The sequence below is a fragment of the Suricata suricatta genome, chromosome 13 (assembly GCF_006229205.1).
Source record: "Suricata suricatta isolate VVHF042 chromosome 13, meerkat_22Aug2017_6uvM2_HiC, whole genome shotgun sequence".
NCBI classification, from domain to species: domain Eukaryota; kingdom Metazoa; phylum Chordata; class Mammalia; order Carnivora; family Herpestidae; genus Suricata; species Suricata suricatta.
The window spans coordinates 42,060,370-42,079,220 of NC_043712.1; the positions used below are offsets into that span (position 1 = coordinate 42,060,370).

Here is an 18,851-nt window from a genome sequence, read left to right on the forward strand (position 1 = left end):
TCCCACTGCTTTGATGGTTTGCCCTGCTGTCTTCACCATGCCAGAGGGCTGGCCCTCCCAGGAAAAGGTATAACACTGAAGTTTATATGTCTTTCTAGGTTCATGTTTGCCCATCTATCTCTACATTTGCAAGGAGCTTCTATTCATTCATTCTTGCCATTGCTGAATCTTCTCTCCATCAGACATATCCTCATTCTAAAAGCAATCTGCTCAGAAAAGGTCTCCTGGGGCAATGGCATGCCTGTCTTACAAATTTCCTGCTCGTATGCATTCTTGTTATTGACAATCATGTTGCAGAAAAATTTTTTTGCAAATGCTGGCCAATTTTTCCCTGAATCCTAGATGACCCCTTATCTATAAATAAAGCCACTGAGGTTTTTGTGGGTTTTTTGGCCATTAATTATTCATGTAACCATGGAGGGGGGTGGGAACACTAGAATTAAGACTCCAGTATTAAAACCCTGTAAAGAGGAAAACAGTTAGCAAGATGAAGTCTGATAGATGGTACCATTTGTGTCCCAGAAGATAGGCAGAGCACAACAATGGGCATTTGGGAGCAATCATTCTTCAGCTGCCCAGGCAAGCAAAGAGACGGTCAGCCTTCTGAAAATCTATCATTCTTCTAATAAACATTAAGGCTTGAGATAGAAAGTTATAGGGACAGAGGCTTTGTAAATTGGGCAAGAATCCAGATATCACATCTGGAATATGCTGCTAGACTCTCAGCAGCATTGGCCGGAGGGAAACTTGACACAGAGCTTTGGTGTCCACCCAGATCAGAGCTTCTAAACCCTGGCACTTCAGACATGGTGGGCCAGGTAACTCTTTGCTGTGGAGACTATCCTGTGTATCACAGGAACTCAGCAGTCAGTCCAGGCCTCAACTCACTAGATGCCAGTAGCACCCTCACTGCTGTGGCAACCAAAGAGGTCTCTAGACATTGCCAAAGGTCCCCTCCAAGGCAAAAATCACCCCTAGTAAAGAGCCAATATTCTAGAAGGATGGTATTTAACCCTGGTGGAACATTAGAAGAACCCGGGGTCTTTTAAAAGGATTCACCAGGGGGTGCCTGGGTGGCTCAGTCGTTTGAACGGTTGAGCATCTGACTTGACTTTGGCCCAGGTCATGATCCTGGGGTTATGAGATCCAGCCCTGTGTAAGGCTCCACACTGAGTGTGGAGCGTGCCTAAGATTCTCCCTCTCTCTTTCTCTCTCTCTCTCCCCTTACGCCTCTTCCCCGCTTGTGCTCTCTAAATAAATAAATAAATAAATGATAAATAAATAATAAATAAATAAAAGATGATCTACCCACAAAGAGTCTGCCTTAATTGATGTGGGGGTGAGCGTAGGCACTGATATTTTGTAGAAGTTCCTCACCTGTTGTTCCTATGCAGCTAGGGCTAAGGACCATTGCTCTAGGCTTATTTAAAAAATGTGTCATCAATATAATTACTCTTAGAAAACCAGGGACAGAACTCAGGACTGAGTGCACAGTTGTGAATCAAATGCTCTCAGCTGTTGAAGAGCCAAGGAAACTAGGCTTGGCAAAGCCTATGCTTGTATATCCCATTCACTTACCCCAGTTTAACATGTTTTAAGTCCACTTTTTTAAACAATCTTAGAATTTTAGGCCATGGTTGTATTCATAGGGCTGCAAGAAAGGAAAAGGAACAGAAAAAAATGAGAAATTGCAGAACTCTGATTTTTTTAACTTATTTGTTAAATAAAAAAAGGGGAAGTTTTCATTCACTGGTTCTGTTTTCTTTAAAAAAAAAAAGTCTGTTACTGTTTTTCTTATAAGATTGCCAGTTACTGCTTGGGAATGTTAGTAATTATTAAGAGGAATTTTTGTGGTGTTCCTCAAATATTTGAAGATCATACCATGCCTCCGTTTCCTAAATTGTACACAGAGTGGGCATAGAAAGTTCAAGATCAGCTTGCTGCCCAGCTCCAAAATTCCACAGAAGGCAAGTCTTTGCTTCTGCAGGGTCCTCCTGAGAGAGAGAACCTGGAGGTCATCTAGAGAAAGGGTTTACTTTGCTTACTTACACTGATCTTCCCAGAAACATTCTGTAAGGCGTATAACGTCCCTTTTATGGTGCAAAAGGGAGATGTGGCCAGGATATGCAAATTTAGTGCCGAGACAGGTAGCAGCAAGAGGGCATTTAAAATTAGTGATGCTTGCTAATGGCTGAGCTGCGGCCACAGTGCTTGCTATCCAACAATATTTGAGCAATCCGCATATTTTATTTTTATAACATCACCAAGTCCTGTTGAAATAAATGCTGGATAATAAAGCATGACTTCATAATGAGTGACTGGTAAAAGGCTCACTGGTCTTCAAGGGGTAGGGCTAGCGATCACACCGGCTTGACCATTTACACTATTACTTTCAGGGGGACTCTTGCACAGGGACAACACTGCTTTCTCTTCTGCTACAGAAATCTTTAACATCCCCCTTGATTCAGCCACTGGGAAAGAATTCTAGAATGAAAACTTAGATCTCAAAGTTCTTCTTGGGACTCCAGTACTTTTCAACTCAATAAAAGTATGTGCAACAGAATGCGGCAGTACACCCAGGGAGGGGAGAACGGGCTGACAAAGGGTAAGGGCAGCTAGGGCGCAGGGAGATGTCCTGGGGGGACCTAAGCTAGGGCCATAGAGACACAGACCCCTGCAAATGTCCAACGTGCAGCCGCAGGAGAGCATGTGGGCAGGAGAAAGATATTAGAGGGGGGGGGGGAACAGAAGACGATGCAATGTCAGAGGAAGAAAATCTGATTATAAGAATTTGGACCCAAGAGGGCCAACCCCAGCCATGTAATACTGGAGATGATCAGTGAAGTGAGTCACACTTACTGGAATGAGATAATGGGTTTTCTTAAATATTTCCCCTTCCTCTTTCTGGAGCCCGGCACCTCCAGTATTAAAACAATTAAATAAGGGCCATTTGTCATATAACTCAACCCTGAAGAAAACACTCTGTTCACACAATATGCTGGAGATTACACTTCATGGTCTGAAAGGTCTGATGCATGTGTTAGATATTTCAGTATTGCCCTGAAGCCCGGAAAAGAGGTGCCACTCCTCTGTACCTTATGCTTTAGAGGGCCTGGCATATCACAGACTTACACAAATTCTCCAGGGAACACAGAGGTGGCTCTGTCACTGGAGAGCCAACACTCAGCACCAGCACAGAGGATCCACAACCACAAACACCTGCTTCCATGACTTACCATTCGAGCCCCCCAAGAAATGCTTCTCACATATCTTAACCCTATGACTCCAGATCAAAAGGCAAATATACCCAAATTCTGTGAAGGTTTGTGGTTTGTTGAAATCAGAGAAAATCTGACTTAGATGGGGAGCATCTGAGTGGCAGAAGTGCTCAAATAAGAAAAAAGACAAATTAATTAACTTGTTAAATCCTTCCTCTCTGCATAATGAAATAGTTTCCCAGGAGTACCATGAACCTGTTTCCTTGAGTCTCTTCATGTTCCAATTCATAGGTCTAGAGGTATTTATGAATTACATTAGCTTTGAAAATTAAACATGGCTGTTGAAGAACCTTCAAAATATTGAGTATTTCATAAATTTGTGTATAGGTCGGCTTAGACATAATGTGATTGAAGTATTGGCAATTAGATGGACACTATACACGAAAAGCCCCAAAACTTTATCATCATGAAAATATTAAGATTTTATTAAATTTATAAATACTAAACTAACTAAAAACTTTATTTAAATAATTTTATTTTAAATGTTTACATTTATTATATATGTTTTCTTTTAATTATGTTGGACAAATTTCTTATCCATATTTAATAAGTGTATTAGGTTTTTGGAAAGGCTACATGAAAAATGATTTTAGCTTAAAATTTTTATATTTAATTTTTAGATGAAAATGTCTAAATTTTATGCACATTAAATGTAATTGCATTTGATAGTTTGATCCTTTAGTATTAGTTTTCTGTTGTTACTGCAACAAATTACCACGCCTCAGTGGCTTAAAACAATATAAAATTACCTTGCCATTCCAAAGGCCAGATGTCCAACACAGCTAATTCCTTTCTGGAGGCTCCATGGAAGAATCCATTCCTGCCTTTTCCAGATTCTAGAGTCTACCTGCATTCCTTAGCTTATGGCATCCTTCCTCCATCTTCAAAACCAGCAATAGCAGACTGATTCCTCACCTCTCATCTGTGGGACCCTTCTTCTATGTCTTCATCTTCCTCTCTGACCACAGCTGGGAAGGATTCCCCTTATGGACTCATAAGATTAGACTGAACCCACCTGGATAATACATCCTTAACCATTATCACATATGCAAAGTCCCTTTTGCCATGCAAAAGGATTCAAGATTTAGACATGGAGATCTTTAGGGGACAATTATTCTACCTACCAATATCATTGAGAAGGAGTACAAGTCAAGATTATAATTGAGATAGAATATATGAACATGAAGCTCAAAAAAGAAAGGTGAAGATAGAAAGTAACTACAAATCTTTAAAGAGACAGTCTGCTTAAACTTTTAACAATTGAAAACAATGGGAGTGAACAGATATCTCTTGAGTATGACACACATTACAAATTCTTATATAATGGAAATTTAATTACTCATCAAAACTATTAAAATAGGCAAGAGAATTATTCTTATCAAATCCATAACATGAAAAGGTCAACATTCCAACTTCACATTCTTAACTAAAGGAGGACTCTCGATTCTCCTCACAGTGAGACCATGTGAAACTAACCATTTGCAGTCTTGCTGGGAATCTGAAAATAGTAGAGGTAGGTCAGCTTCACCCTGAGGCCTCTCCTCTCCTCCACACTCTCTCCAGCAACAGAACTGGACTCAAAGAAGGACCAAACTCAGACGAGGGAGCAAAGAGATGAAAAAGCAGCTGGCAGGGCTAGGAGGGAGGATGCAAGAGAGAGGGTGTTGGGATAACTCTGCTCTTGGAAGGGTGGACACAGGGGATGCAAAACGAACTGAAGAGCTGAAGAGACAAGAGATCCCACACTTAATTAATGCTATTCCACAGATTCTGTCTTCATTAGGAAATATCACCTGCCAAAAGTTCCCCTAGAACATTCTGCCTGATTCCATGTAGTAGGTGTTTGACCAGTGAACGGTAATGTCATTTTGTGGGTTTTTTTGTTTGTTTGTTTTGGGAGTGGATTTTCTTTTGCCAGTTTTAGATTGTACTATCCCCAATCTCCAAAGGGAGAAATTATGGGTTTATAGTGTAAATTTCCCAATGTATTAAACATGGGGAAGTAGAAAGCTAAGCAAAGAGCTGAGACTTTTATCTAATCATCCTTTTCCACAGAATGTTTGCTAATTCCTTGTCAAGAAGCAAATGCCAAAGCTGCCTCACTTTGTGTAGGATGTGTCTAGTTAATTACACCTTAAAATAGAAGTGTTTATGGGGGCTCCTGGGGGCTCAGTTGGTTAAGCATTCCACTCTTAAATTTTTTTAACGTTTTATTTATTTTTGAGAGATATAGAGTGAACAGGGGAGGGGCAGAGAGAGAAAGAGACACAGAATCCGAAGCAGGCTCCAGGCTCTGAGCTAGTGGTCAGCACACAGCCTGATGTGGGACTCGAACCCATGAACCGTGAGATCACAACCTGAGCTGAAGTCAGCCACTTAACCGACTGAGCCACCCAGGCCCCCCAAGCATTCCACTCTTGACCTCAGCTCAGTTCTTGATCTTAGGGTTGTGAGATGGGCTCCATGCTGCATTGGGCTCCATACTAGGTATGAAACATACCTAATATAAATAGGTATGTATGTATGTATGTATGTATACATAAATGTATATATATCCATATATTTGTGTGTGTGCATGTGTACAAAATCGGTTATTTATTTGTAGTGGGAAATGGGCCATTATAAGGTTAATCACTTGTTATTACAAATTCCAGATAAGAATCATAAAAGAACATTTATTACAGCAAAAATAACTACATCCAGATAGGACTCTAATCACCAGCTATTAACTCAATCAATGTTCAGAGAAGGATGTTTATCTTTTATTCTAAGCTTCATTAAAAGCAGCTGAAGTGCCTGTTCAGATCTTTAGATCATTTGCTATTGAGCTGTTTTCTTTTTATTGAGCTATAGAAGCTTTTTATATATTCTGGATACAAAGTTTTTATCAGATATGCAAATATCAGATATTTTGCAAACATTTTCTCAGTCTGTGGTTTATCTTTTCATCTTCTTGATAGTGTCTTTCAAAGAGCAGTTTGTAATTCTTAAGAAATCCAATTTATCAGCTTTTTTTAATTTCATAGGTTTGTGGGATTTTTTTGCCCTAAGAAATCTTTGCTTAGTTCAGGCTAAGTAAACTAATCAGAAAGATTAGTTCATACCTTTTCTTCTAGAAGATTTATAGTTTTAGGTTTTGATTTTAGGTCACTGATTCATTTCAGATTGCAAATAAGTCCCCAAAAAGATGTTTAAAATCATTAGTCTTTAGGGAAAATGCATATTAAAACCACAGGGAAACATCACTTTACACATGTTAGAAAGCCTAAATTTAAGGGGGAAAAAAACGGACCATACCAAGTACTGACAGGGATGAAAAGCAACTGAAATTCTCATACAGTGATGGTGGAAATACAAAATGGCACGACCACTTTGGAAAATGCTTTGGAAACAGCTGTAGAGACAAGGATGGAATTTGGAGCTGGAAAAATCTTAGAAAAGAAATATATTTCACCCCCTCCCCCATTTCTCCACCCTGAGGAACTTTCAGATGAGGAAAATGTGTCTCAAGGAAGAACCTGTCTGTATCCTCTTGCAGCTTTTCCACAGCAACTATTACCCTGACCATACCATAATCATACCCCTTATTATATCATCTGTCTGGTGTGGGTATTTTTCTCTCTTCATTGGTTTTCTTATTGCACAATTATTATATGTACATAATCTCACTGTAAAGATTTAAACAACATAAAGATAATAAAATAAATTATGAAGGTTCCTCTTCCTCCTTTCCTAGCCAACTCCTGTTTCCTCATGAGAATAATTCATTATTTTAGTTTGACAAATGTTCTAGTCCTTTTTCAATGTTCTTACATATGTGCACGCATGTATATACAGAAAAACAGATGTGTGATTTTTTAACATAAATGGAACTACACTATAACTATTGTTCTATGACCTGCTTTTTCAACCAAATTACATGTCTGAGAGAAATTTATATGTACATATACATTATATATACATACATATATATATATAATGAGGCCCAGGGAAGAACTTCTCTATTACCTCTAGTACACTTTCCTCTTTCTCTCTCTCTATATATATAATCCATTCTTTATAAATTTGTTGAATATTCCAAAATGTGCATGGGCCATAGTTTATTCTACTTATTTCTCTATTGATAAGCATTTAGATTTTTTCCCTAACATTTCATAATTAAAAACTATACTTTGATTAATACACATATGTCTTTGTGCGTCTTTGTGCAATATGTACATTTCCTTAGTATGGGCTTCCAGAAAGGCAACAGCCAAGAGATCACAAGGTTTTAATATTTTTATTTTGAGAAGTACAATTACAACTGAATGATCTGACAAAGCTCTGTAATGGTTTACCTTCACGTCAACAGTGTAAGAATGTGTCTATTTCACTGCTTCCTTGCCCTCACTGGTTATAGGCAATACTTTTAATTAACACCAATCTGAGGGATGCAGGATACTAATGCACTGTTGTTTTAATCTGCATTTTCCCAATTTCTAGTGAAGTTGAACATTCATTCTTTTGTTTTATGGGTCACTGGCTTTTCTTCTGTGAATTGACGGTTCATGTCCTTTGGTTTTATGCTGTTAGTTTTTTTCCCTTTTCATTTATATGAGCTCTATATTTATTCAGGGTATTATTTGTCTTTTATATGTGTGGCAAATATCTCCTCCCAGACTAAATGCTTATCTTTTTATTTTTGTTTTTGGTGTCTTTTATCTTGTAGATATTTTAATTTTTATCATAATGTTGCTTTACTTTCTAATTATATACATTTTAATCATACCTGTTACTTTAATATCCTAAGAGCCAAATTGTAGACACACATATGTTTCATTTTCATTCCCTGAGAAACACATTAAAAAAAAAGAACTCTGAAACTTTATTTAGTCCTTTATAGGATAATAGGTGACAATAAATCATTGGAGGATTTCAAAAAATCATTTTAAAGGAATTCTTCAGGTTAGTAACTGGCTTGAAGATATTTCTTGGGTGAGAGTATGGGCTAGTTAACATTAAGGAGCAGTAGACTGGGTGGGCAGGCAGGCACTGGGTGGATGGAGAAATACAGGTATTGGAAGACATTCCAATTGGATATACACATAGTTCCTGAAAATGATCAAGATAGACAACTGAAGGCAAACCAAAGGAAATACCAGCTTTGGGCCACCTGAGAAAAGATTACAAAGTACTGAAAGAGTTAAGCCCAATACAGGGATGGCCAATCAGAAAGCATGCAGTACTGATAAGACAGATAAGCAGGTGGACTGGCAGCCACTCAGGGAGATGTGTACACCAGGGAGGGGTTCAAGGTCATTAGGGGGCAAAGAGCAGGAACTGAGTTCTCTACCAATGCCTCTCAAACATCAATACATAAATGAGTCACATGGGAATCTTGTCAAACTACAGATTTGGGTTCAGTGAGTCTGAGGCAGGATATAAGATTCTACATTTCCCAACAAGATTGCAGATGATGCTAACACTATTGGTCCCTGAATCATACTTTGAGTAGCAGGGTTCTAGAAGGCCTATATTAAGTAGGCACAGAGAAGGCTCACATTTCAGATTAGTGGCAAAATGGAGTAAGAATTTGAAGAGTAATGTAATGCAGGCATCAGAATGTAAGACAGCCACTTTATATCCCTCCTGGTGGCATGTGGGTTGGCTTCTTATAATGGAGGCAGGGCTGATCCTGTGCATGGGGGGCCTGGAGCTTTAGGCTAAAGGAAAAGTACGAAAGCAGAGGCTCTGAGATAGGCAGGGACTGAGCAGTGACATCTGCTGCTTTTGAATTTGCACATGAAGAGCTGCACATTATCTGTGTTCTGAGCACCTTGAAGCCCTTTCACATATTGCTAGTTCCATTAACGCAGCTTTTTGCTATTTCTACTTTCCCTTCCAGCTATCCACATTTTGGCTTTTCACACCTCCATCAGAAGATGGCCAGAGGAAACAAAATGTACTAGAATAAAACATGCTCATTTGTCTACCTGTTGCCAAGCCTGGACAGGATAGAAATTGAAAGTGTTTTTATGAGAAAAAATTCCAAACTATTTTTTCATTGTGGCTCATTTAAGTAAACAAAAAGATCAAAGACCCATCTACAATTTGAGCTTAGAATTTTTAGCAGAGAAAGAACTCAGTGCTTTAACAACATTAATTTAATTTTTTTAATCAAGGAAAAAATAATGAAGACAGTACCAAATTTTTGTGTCTACAACAACACACAAATTGATAGACACAAGTCTGAATAGAGATCTGTATTATTTTCTTATAAAATGATTGTTTCCCAGCTCACCAGGAAGAAGATCCCATGCTGGGGGGCAGGGGCGGGGGTTGCTGGGCTGAGTTAGAAGCTTCAGAACTGTTCTGAGAAGGCTTGAAACTCCTTGGAGGGCCCTTGCAGCCTAGACAAGAGGAGTCTCTGGCTTCCAGCCCTCGTTTTAACGACAGAAGCTCCATTTTCATCAGCTCAGTGCACAACATTAATGAATGGTTTCCAGGGCTAATGCAGAGTTTGAGAATCACCAATACAGAGCTATATTTCTATGTATTATCTCTGAATTTGATTTACTCACACTATACCATCACCCATAAATATAGGCAATACAGAGTTAACCATATACATTTACAGAGGGAATATTCTCAAGTTCCTTATGAGATAAACTTGTGCTGCACACTACTTGGATCAAAAACAACTACATAAATGCTGAGCACAGTGTAATTGGGAATAATAAAGTTACTCTAATGAAGGATCTTGAAAGGGAAGAACCTCAGGTACGCTGAGAGGTTAGGTATTTAAGTGTAATGCTCCTGGCTTTGATGGTTATTTTTAAATACAATTTCATTGCAGTGCATGTATAAATCAGTGTCCAGGAGTAGGAAGTGATTCTATAGTAAGAATGATTGCTACGGATAATGGAACTGAATGAGACACTATAGGTAATGAGACAGACTTTCACCTCTTATTATTCATGGGAAGAGGTCAATAATGCATGGCATCATATACCAGAGCAACCGAGTTACTGAGTGTTTTCCAGAGGTACTTATATAATCAATCAGCACAATGTCAAACAAAGAATAGGTTCTCATAGTCAAATTATCCAAGTATAGTAACCGCAAACGTAAACCTTGAGGGCTTCCCCACCCCCTCTTCTGCAGTATGAGAGCCTAAAGAGCAACTTTTGGCAGAAAGTTAGTGCTTACTAAGTTTTCGTAAGGTGTCATTTTCCAAGTAAATTTATTTCCCAAACACCTACATCCTTGCCAACCTTCATGAAGAACAGTTGATCCAACCTTGCTCTAATGGCAACGGTAAGTGAGGTTCTCACTCTCAGAATCAGCTGAGTACTTCTGAGATCATTTTATTTTGGCTTTGCTCAGTGATTATCAGTTCATGCCTATCTTCCCATCAGACTGCTAGTTTGAAGAGAACTGAATTAAATCTGTCTTCACCACTGTATACTCGTTACCAACACAGTGCCTGGAGCATGGTCACTTAATAAATATTTGTTGAGAGAATGAATGTATTTACCAGGAGAACATGTGACCTCCAAGGCCAAGTTCAAGGTCTTTAATAGCTTTGGCAGCAAAGGATCCTTCTCTATTATACATTTCCTTAATTTGTGTTATTTGTGTCTCCTTTTGGCCCTCAAAATTTGTTTGCTTTAAAGCACCTAAGATGACACTTTGCATACTACAATATTCAATAAATATTTGTTGAATAAACAGATGAATGAGATTACTGGATTTTCTTTTTTTATATAAAGTAAATGTTTTTTTTTTTAAGTTTTCACTTATTTTGAGAGAGCGAGCAAGAATGTGCAAGGAAGAGACAGAGAAGGAGGGAGACAGAGAATATGAAGCAGGCTCTGTGCTGACAGCAGAGAACACGATGCTGGGCTTGAACTCATGAACCGTGAGATCATGACCCCAGCTGAAGTCAGATGCTTCACTTAACTGAGCCACCCAGGTGCCCTGAGATTACTAAATTTTCTAAAATGTTACAACTCTTATGAAGATATTTAGCTCATTATTTGATAATAAAACTCTAGTTAGTTGTGAAGTCCTGTGTAGAAGTTGTAGTTTCATCATTTTTATTAATAAAAATAATAAGCATATGTGTGTGTATCACTGGGCTCAATTTTCAATATAAGTCTGTTTTGCTTCTTGGCACATAAACCATAGAAATCCTTAAAAACAAACTGCCACCTCACAGCCCCTGCCAAGTATAGGCATTTTTTAATCCTTGAGGTTTTTCAACACCTTTAGCAATACTTTTCCAAATGCAGTAACACTGATATGCAGACCTATTTACTGTCCACGCATATTCCTCAATATGATTACAATATGCCCTCTTGGATGTCATTAAAAATCAATGTCTTATTTTTCTAGGATAGGTTAGCTGAAGTCTGCATGAAAGCAAGTAATGGAAAGTGCAATTCTTCAAGCCCCCTTTGGCTTCTTGGGTTTGTATGACAAAGTCCACTTCCAAAGTCCAGGTATGCTTCTTGCAAAGCCCAGACATCTTTGAGTAACTTATTTTGCTCTTAACACATGTTCCCAGGAGCTTAATAAATACTATATTTACAATTGTTTGGTGGCACAATAATGAATCCTTGGTATATGCTCATCCTCTGCTTTGCTATTAAGGAGACAGACTCAGATTCTTTTAACCAAAACCCAATTCAAGGGAAGAAAGCAGTTCTAAAAACTGTTAAAATTCAAATATTTGGTAATTGAATGTGCAGCATGTGCATTGCAGAAAGGGCTATTATTTTAAAAGAGAAATTGCACCTTGTTGAGGAATTTCAAATATCATCTTAATATATTTATAACTGAAATGCTCCCAAGTTTACAAAGAGCTCTCAATGAAATTGCAACCTCATATAGAGAAGTGTCCATGGAGGAACAATTTCAAAACCATCTCCTTTTTTATTTCCTCATGAGGTCTCCAACAATCTAGAGCATTAAAGTTGATGAATAGGTCGGACTGCATCTCTTCCCTTTCATCTGTCCATATTTCAAGCTTCACAAAAATGACAGATTTTATACTTTACCTCATATTGCTTCCCTCAGCTCTTCCTTTTCCCAGTGAATCTGTTTTACTGGTGGGAAAACCCACATCTGTATATTCTGGTGTTTTAATTCCATGTTATATCACAGACTTTATTTCAGGTTGCTCTAATGTCATCAATTATCATTAAAAATTTTTTTAATGTGTGGTGTTTTTTTTGAGAGAGAGACAGAGAGCGAGCAGGGGACGTACAGAGGGAGAGAGGAGAAAACAGAGAATCCAAAGCAGGCTCCATGCTCTGAGCTGTCAGCACAGAGCCCGATGTGGGGCTCAAACTCATGAACCGTGAGATCATGACCTGAGCCGAAGTTGGACGCCTAACAGACTGAGCCACCCAGGTGCTCCATCAATTATCATTTTTAACAATGGCATGGGTGCACTGTCAACTCTTTAACCATCAATCTATTGTTGGACATTGGGTAATTTAAAAACTGTGGCCACGTTTTTTTAATTTTTTAATGTTTTTTTTAAATAGTTTATTGTCAAATTGGTTTCCATATAACACCCAGTGCTCTTCCCCACAAGTGCCCTCCTCCATGACCACCACCTCTTTTCCCCCTCCTCCTTCCCCTTCAACCCTCAGTTCATTTTCAGTATTCAATTGTCTCTCAGGTTTTGCATCCCTCTCTCTCCCCAACTCTCTTTCCCCCTTCCCCTCCCCCTGGTCCTCCATTAGGTTTTTCCTGTTCTCCTGTTAGACCTATGAGTGCAAACATATGGTATCTGTCCTTCTCTGCCTGACTTATTTTGCTTAGCATGACACCCTTGAGGCCCAACTACTTTGCTAAAAATGGCCAGATTTCATTCTTTCTCATTGCCATGTAATACTCCATTGCATATATATACCACATCTTCTTGATCCATTCATCGGGTGATGGACATTTAGGCTCTTTCCATGATTTGGCTATTGTTGACAGTGCTGCTATGAACACTGGGGTACATGTGCTCCTATGCATCAGCACTTCTGTGGCCACTTTCAAAAATGGTCAGTGAACCATTTGGCACTTGTCATTTTTTTCTCTATTATTTCTTAGAGATATATCTCAGGAACGCAATTACTTAAAAAGGTCATTATTCAGAAGGGAAATTACTCAGCATATAATCTAAATAAGAAGAAACAATTTTAAGTTAATCCAAAGACAAGTTTGTATTTAGAGACCATTTGGTGGTTTTATCTTCACCTAATTTTTATAGATCCTGTTTTTAACTAGTTAAATGACTGTTGAGATCACCTAATTTCACTGAGATTTACACTTCATTGTATTGGACAAGACTGGATTGTGTGTTCCAGCTCTTCAGACTTAGATACCAACCAACCACACTGGAAAAGTGAACTCATGCAAAGCCCATTATTATTATGTCTAGAAGATCAACCTTCCTTTAAGTGTCCTCATGTATGCAGTGATGAGAGTCCAGCCTTGACCAACTGATGGAAGAAGTACAACACATGTTAAGAGTGCCACTAAAAGATCAGGACCATCTGGTGCTGGATAACAGTATTGATGGAAAAGCGTTTACTGAAAGAACCTTACCAAAATAGCCAATTACCTGGTGTCTGCTCAACTAAGGAATGAATTAGCAGTCAAAATCTGTAAAATGACAATAGCCTTGGTAGGGGCAAATCTACTGAACTTCTGGCCAAAAGCAAACAGACCCAGGAAGAAGCTTTCTGCAGGGTATAGCTAGGGTCCAGATTTTTGGTCCAAAGGTAAATAACAATTTACAGGAATAATTAAGGATAAAACTAAGAGCATATTTGTGAGACTTAATATAAGTCTGGGGAAAATTCATATTAAAGAAGCTTTACAGAAAACTAATATTTATACCCAAAACAAGGGCATCATACTATAAAACAAAACTCTCTGGTTCTGTCCTCTCCCTTCTTCCTATATTTTTTTTCCATTTTTTAGAGAGTGAGAGAGAGAGCCCATATAAGCAGTGGAGAGGGGCAGAGGGTGAGAGGTGGAGAGAGAGAGAGAGAGAGAGAGAGAGAGAGAGAGAGAGAGAGAGAAAACCTCAAGCAAGCTCCACACTGAGCATGGAGCTTGATGCGTGGCTTGTTTCCATGACCCTGGGGTCATGACCTGAGCTAAAATCAAGACTTGGACACTCAACCAACTGAGCCACCTAGGCGCACTGACTCTTCCTAATTTTTGATTCCCAGGCCTCAAAGTTCAATGTAGAGCACCTGGAAAACTAGAATAGTTATAGATATTCAAATCCAAATGAATATGCTGGCAGTACCATATTTCATCAAATATAATATAAAGACAAAGATTCCCATCATCCCCCAGCCAAACTTTCTTTAAGACTGTTACTGGAGATGAAAATGTAACAGTAATGAGAAAGGATGGATCTTTGAGAAGTTTGGGAAAGATAATGTCAGATATCATTTGCAAAATCTCTGCCTACATTACTTTCATTCAGATTTAAGATTTAGCTTACTCCTGCTTTGTCACAAGGCATCATAAAATTAATAAAATCTTTTAGGATTCTTCAAGCCAGACAAATCTCTGTCTCTTCTATATTATCCTGGACCCTAAGTTATTCCACCTTTTATACTAGTATTTCTTCATATACAACACTATACTCTTAATATTTCAAGTATGAGTAATGACTTATCTCCCAAAGATAACTGCAAAATTCATGAGTTATATTTTAAATAAATTTATTTTTTTAATGTTTTTTATTTATTTCTGAGAGACAGATAGCACGAGCAGGGGAGGGTCAGAGAGAGAGGGAGGTACAGAATCTGAAGCAGGCTCCAGGCTCTGAGCTAGCTGTTGGCACAGAGCCTGATGCCGGGCTCAAACCCACGAACCGTGAGACCATGACCTGAGCCAAAGCCAGACGCTCAATTGACTGAGCCATCCAGGTGTCCCGTGAGTTATATTTTACAGATATTCATTTTTCTACATTACAGTTTTAGTCAGATTTTAGAGAGTTAAACTCTCTGATTTTTGTATTTTGTATTTTAATAAACCTTTCTATATTTTAATCTTCTGTCTTTTGTATTTTAATAAACCTTTCTATATTAAAGACAGATCAGAAGAGAACTTGACCTCAAAATATATAGAATGTAGAATGATCACAGCAGCATTTGGAGGTCCTATAGGAAGCAGAGTCCTATTATTACCTCTATTATTAGAGGTATTGATGATATAATTTATGCTACAAAAAATCAAATGGTCTCTATTACCATTATGCCTTGGAATGGCAAATTAAGGGCAGAACACCCTTTGTAGATTCCTTCATAGAATCTACTGAAATAAGTTTGTATTTGTTTAAACTGTGTCTCTTTAGTAGTCTTAGTTCCTACTACCTTGGAAGAAATAAAACTGCTTAAAACATTAACAGAGACTATACATTTCTGTGGCAGAGATAATACTGTGTATTCAACCAAACATTTCCTTTCCTTCCTGGATACTCAGAAAGATCTAATTTACCTTACCTCTGTCATCTAATTAGAGTGCTCTGAGTACTTCTAGACAGGTAATGTCTAGAAGGAATGTGGTAAGGATGGTTGGGTACCAAATTAAAAGAGCCCAGATTTCTGATTCACTGTTCTGAAAAGAGCTCCCCAGAAGAACAGCCTGACCAAGAAGTTCTGCATTGGATTCTATGAAAGCAAAAACTAAAGTTCTATTTTACTGACCCATGAAAGGTCAATGTTATGGTTATAGTGTCTAGCATTAATTATCCTGACTAGAACAACTTGCTCGTACCCACCATGGAGAGCACTAAAAAATGCTTATTGAGTAAATGGCATTTTTCAATTTCCAATGCTTGTTAAGTCCACTTTAATTCACTTTAAGAAGGGGCCAAGGCCTAAAATAGTCTACCCAACACAAACTAAACATCAAAATCATCCCAAACCTTCTAGACTACAGCTTCAGAGATGCCATCCACAGAGATATTGAATCAGTAAGTTTTCAGATGGAGCCCAGAAATCTATACTTTTTATAAGTTTCCCATGTGATGCTGAGGTCTAGCAGCCACGTCTGGAAAGCCTAGACTACAGCTTTACTAGAGGAAAAGGACAACCCCCATGTCTTTCAGCACCAAGGACAATGCCTTACCACTGAATATATTCTACATTCAATAAAAGCTTGTGGGAGATTTGTTAACAGATGAAGGGGCTAACTCTGGCAAAATAATGAAGGCAACAATGATTTACACTAAAACAATTTTTTCTTTCTCTTTTATTCCCTAGCTGTCTAGAGCTCTGTGTTTCCTTTCTCCTATCTCCCATCAAAATCTACGGGGGGGGGGGGGGGGGGGGGGAGGAATCCCGTCACTACTTTATACACTAAGTAATAATATTAATGTTTCTCAAACTATCTATGATAAGGGGTCCATTGAAGCTAATATTTTCATAAAATGCAATAAAACAAATTATGAGAAAATTTTAAAAATCAAAGATATATAAAATACAAGTCCTAATTCTTTTATTATTGGCTTTAAGAGACTTAAAATTACATTTCAAGATATAAAATCAAAGCAAATGAACACAGGAGAAAATAAGCATCATGGACTGGCCCAGTCTGCAGACTACACTTTACTGAACACTGATACACATTGGTAAAAAGCAAAACCTTCTACTTGTGGACATTTCCATTCCCACTGACAAAATATGAGCACTGCCTTTATTTTAGAATGCCAGCCATTGGCTAGCTGCTGGCACTAAGATAGGGGTCCTTAGACAGGGGTGTTTCCCAGGCTGTTCAGAAGTCAGAATGACGACATCTGGGCCTGTGCTCAGGATGAGGGAGCTGGCCAGGACATGGGCAGCAAGCATACGTCCTGAGAGAAAAAACATCAGCAGCAAAATCTTAACAGAATTTTCACCCTTTGGTTATGGTGAACTACCAGGTCCCTTATTCAAAGCAATGTGGGTCCTGACTTGTACCTTTGCTTTCATAGAACCAGCTGTGATATTAATACCCTGTTGTCAAAATTCTACTAACATGTGAAGGTACCAAAGATTTAAAATGTGGAAATTTTTTAAATGTAAAATTAAGCCAAGTGAAGCAATTTTGTTCAGTAATGAACATATTTGCTATCACATGGAAAGAAAATTAACAGGGAACTGAGACTTATATTACTAACAAGAAACAGAAACAATATTTTAAAATTAAATAAATGGGTCATTTAGGGACCAATTGACATATTCTTAATAAAGACTGTAGATGTATTAAACATTAGACTCTATGGAGAGAACGTTTATAACTTTAATATGACAATTTTACGTGATGAGAAAAACTGTAGACTTGAATGTATTGTTTATTGGCCCAATTCTAGAATTATATTCCAGCATTCTGTCTCTGAGAACTTGGCCATAAATTAAGTTGGTGAGAGGGTAGAAATTGTACACACATCAGTACACTGTTCATAAAACTGTGGAATAGTTGGCAGGTTGCATTCTCCTCCTGCTTCCCCCCCATTTTGGTACCCCTGCCACAGTGTGGAAGCCTCCTCATCTTCTCCTCTACTTCAGGTTGCCCATTTGTCCCTGTTCTCTCTAGGCTCTCCTTCCCTTCCCCACCACTTTCTTTCCCTGCAATTTTGCAAACTATCTCTATCCCGGTGATTTGGGTTCAGCTTGTAAAACTATGTCTTTTCCATGATGCAAGCAAACCAGAGAGCCTCTGCTTCACAGTTGGGTCTAGGGATCGGGAGACTCTTGTGAATCTTTGTCCAGTCTCTGTTAAGAAAGTAAAAAAGAACAATGGAAGCAATTATTCCATTGATTTCAGCTATAAATCCTGTTTTGCCCAAGCTGTATGAATGATGAGTATTATGTGAAAATGCTGCTCTCTAGTGCAGTAGAAGTGCAAATAATGTACATCTATTTCTTATAATCCCATCCAACATACCTCAAAATGCTCAAATCGAACAAGACAGAGGTAATATAGTAGCTGAATCATAATGTGAGTATGGAAGAGAAAAGGAAAATTCCAAGCATGAGGAGCTACAGTAGGAATAAATGTGCTTAAGTAAATATTATCATAGTTACTTAAACAGGGGTCACAGACAAGAATAATATTCCCTGAAAACAGAAGAAGTATCAACATGGCCTCCAACTTCAAGAAGTTGTTTGCAATTAGGTCCAGGTGAAAAGATAAAAAATACAAAAGTAACTAAGAGCTGAGGAATGTGGTGCAGACTCTAAACCTGCACTTTTCGATACAGTAATCGCATGCCACTCTGAGCACTTGAAATCTGCTTAGCCCAAATTGGGATGTGCTGTAAGTATAAAATATCAACCAGATTTCTAAAGCTTAGAACTAAATAAAAATATCTCATGAATAACCTCAACCTGATTATATGTAGAAATGAAAATATTTTGAAAATAACAGATAAATCATTAAAATTTATTTTACCTGTTTCTAGAAAATGTAAAATTACATACATGCTTTGTATTTTATTTGTTAGAGAGCATGGTTTTAAAAAACTGTATTTCAAAGGAATGGGAGCTTAGCTTCTCCTGGAAGAAATGGACTTTGAATAGGTTT

The 18,851-nt window shown here is 38.1% G+C and overlaps 1 long non-coding RNA gene across 1 annotated transcript in view; it reads right to left on the reverse strand.

The window, feature by feature from the left end:
* Nucleotides 1–1,598: 1,598 nt before the first annotated feature.
* The window catches only part of LOC115276797, a 37,781-nt gene continuing 20,528 nt past the window's right edge, over nt 1,599–18,851 (reverse strand). Inside the window, exon 3 of the long non-coding RNA XR_003902092.1 lies at nt 1,599–1,651. This is a non-coding gene — a long non-coding RNA (uncharacterized LOC115276797). The remainder of the gene's footprint in view (nt 1,652–18,851) is intronic.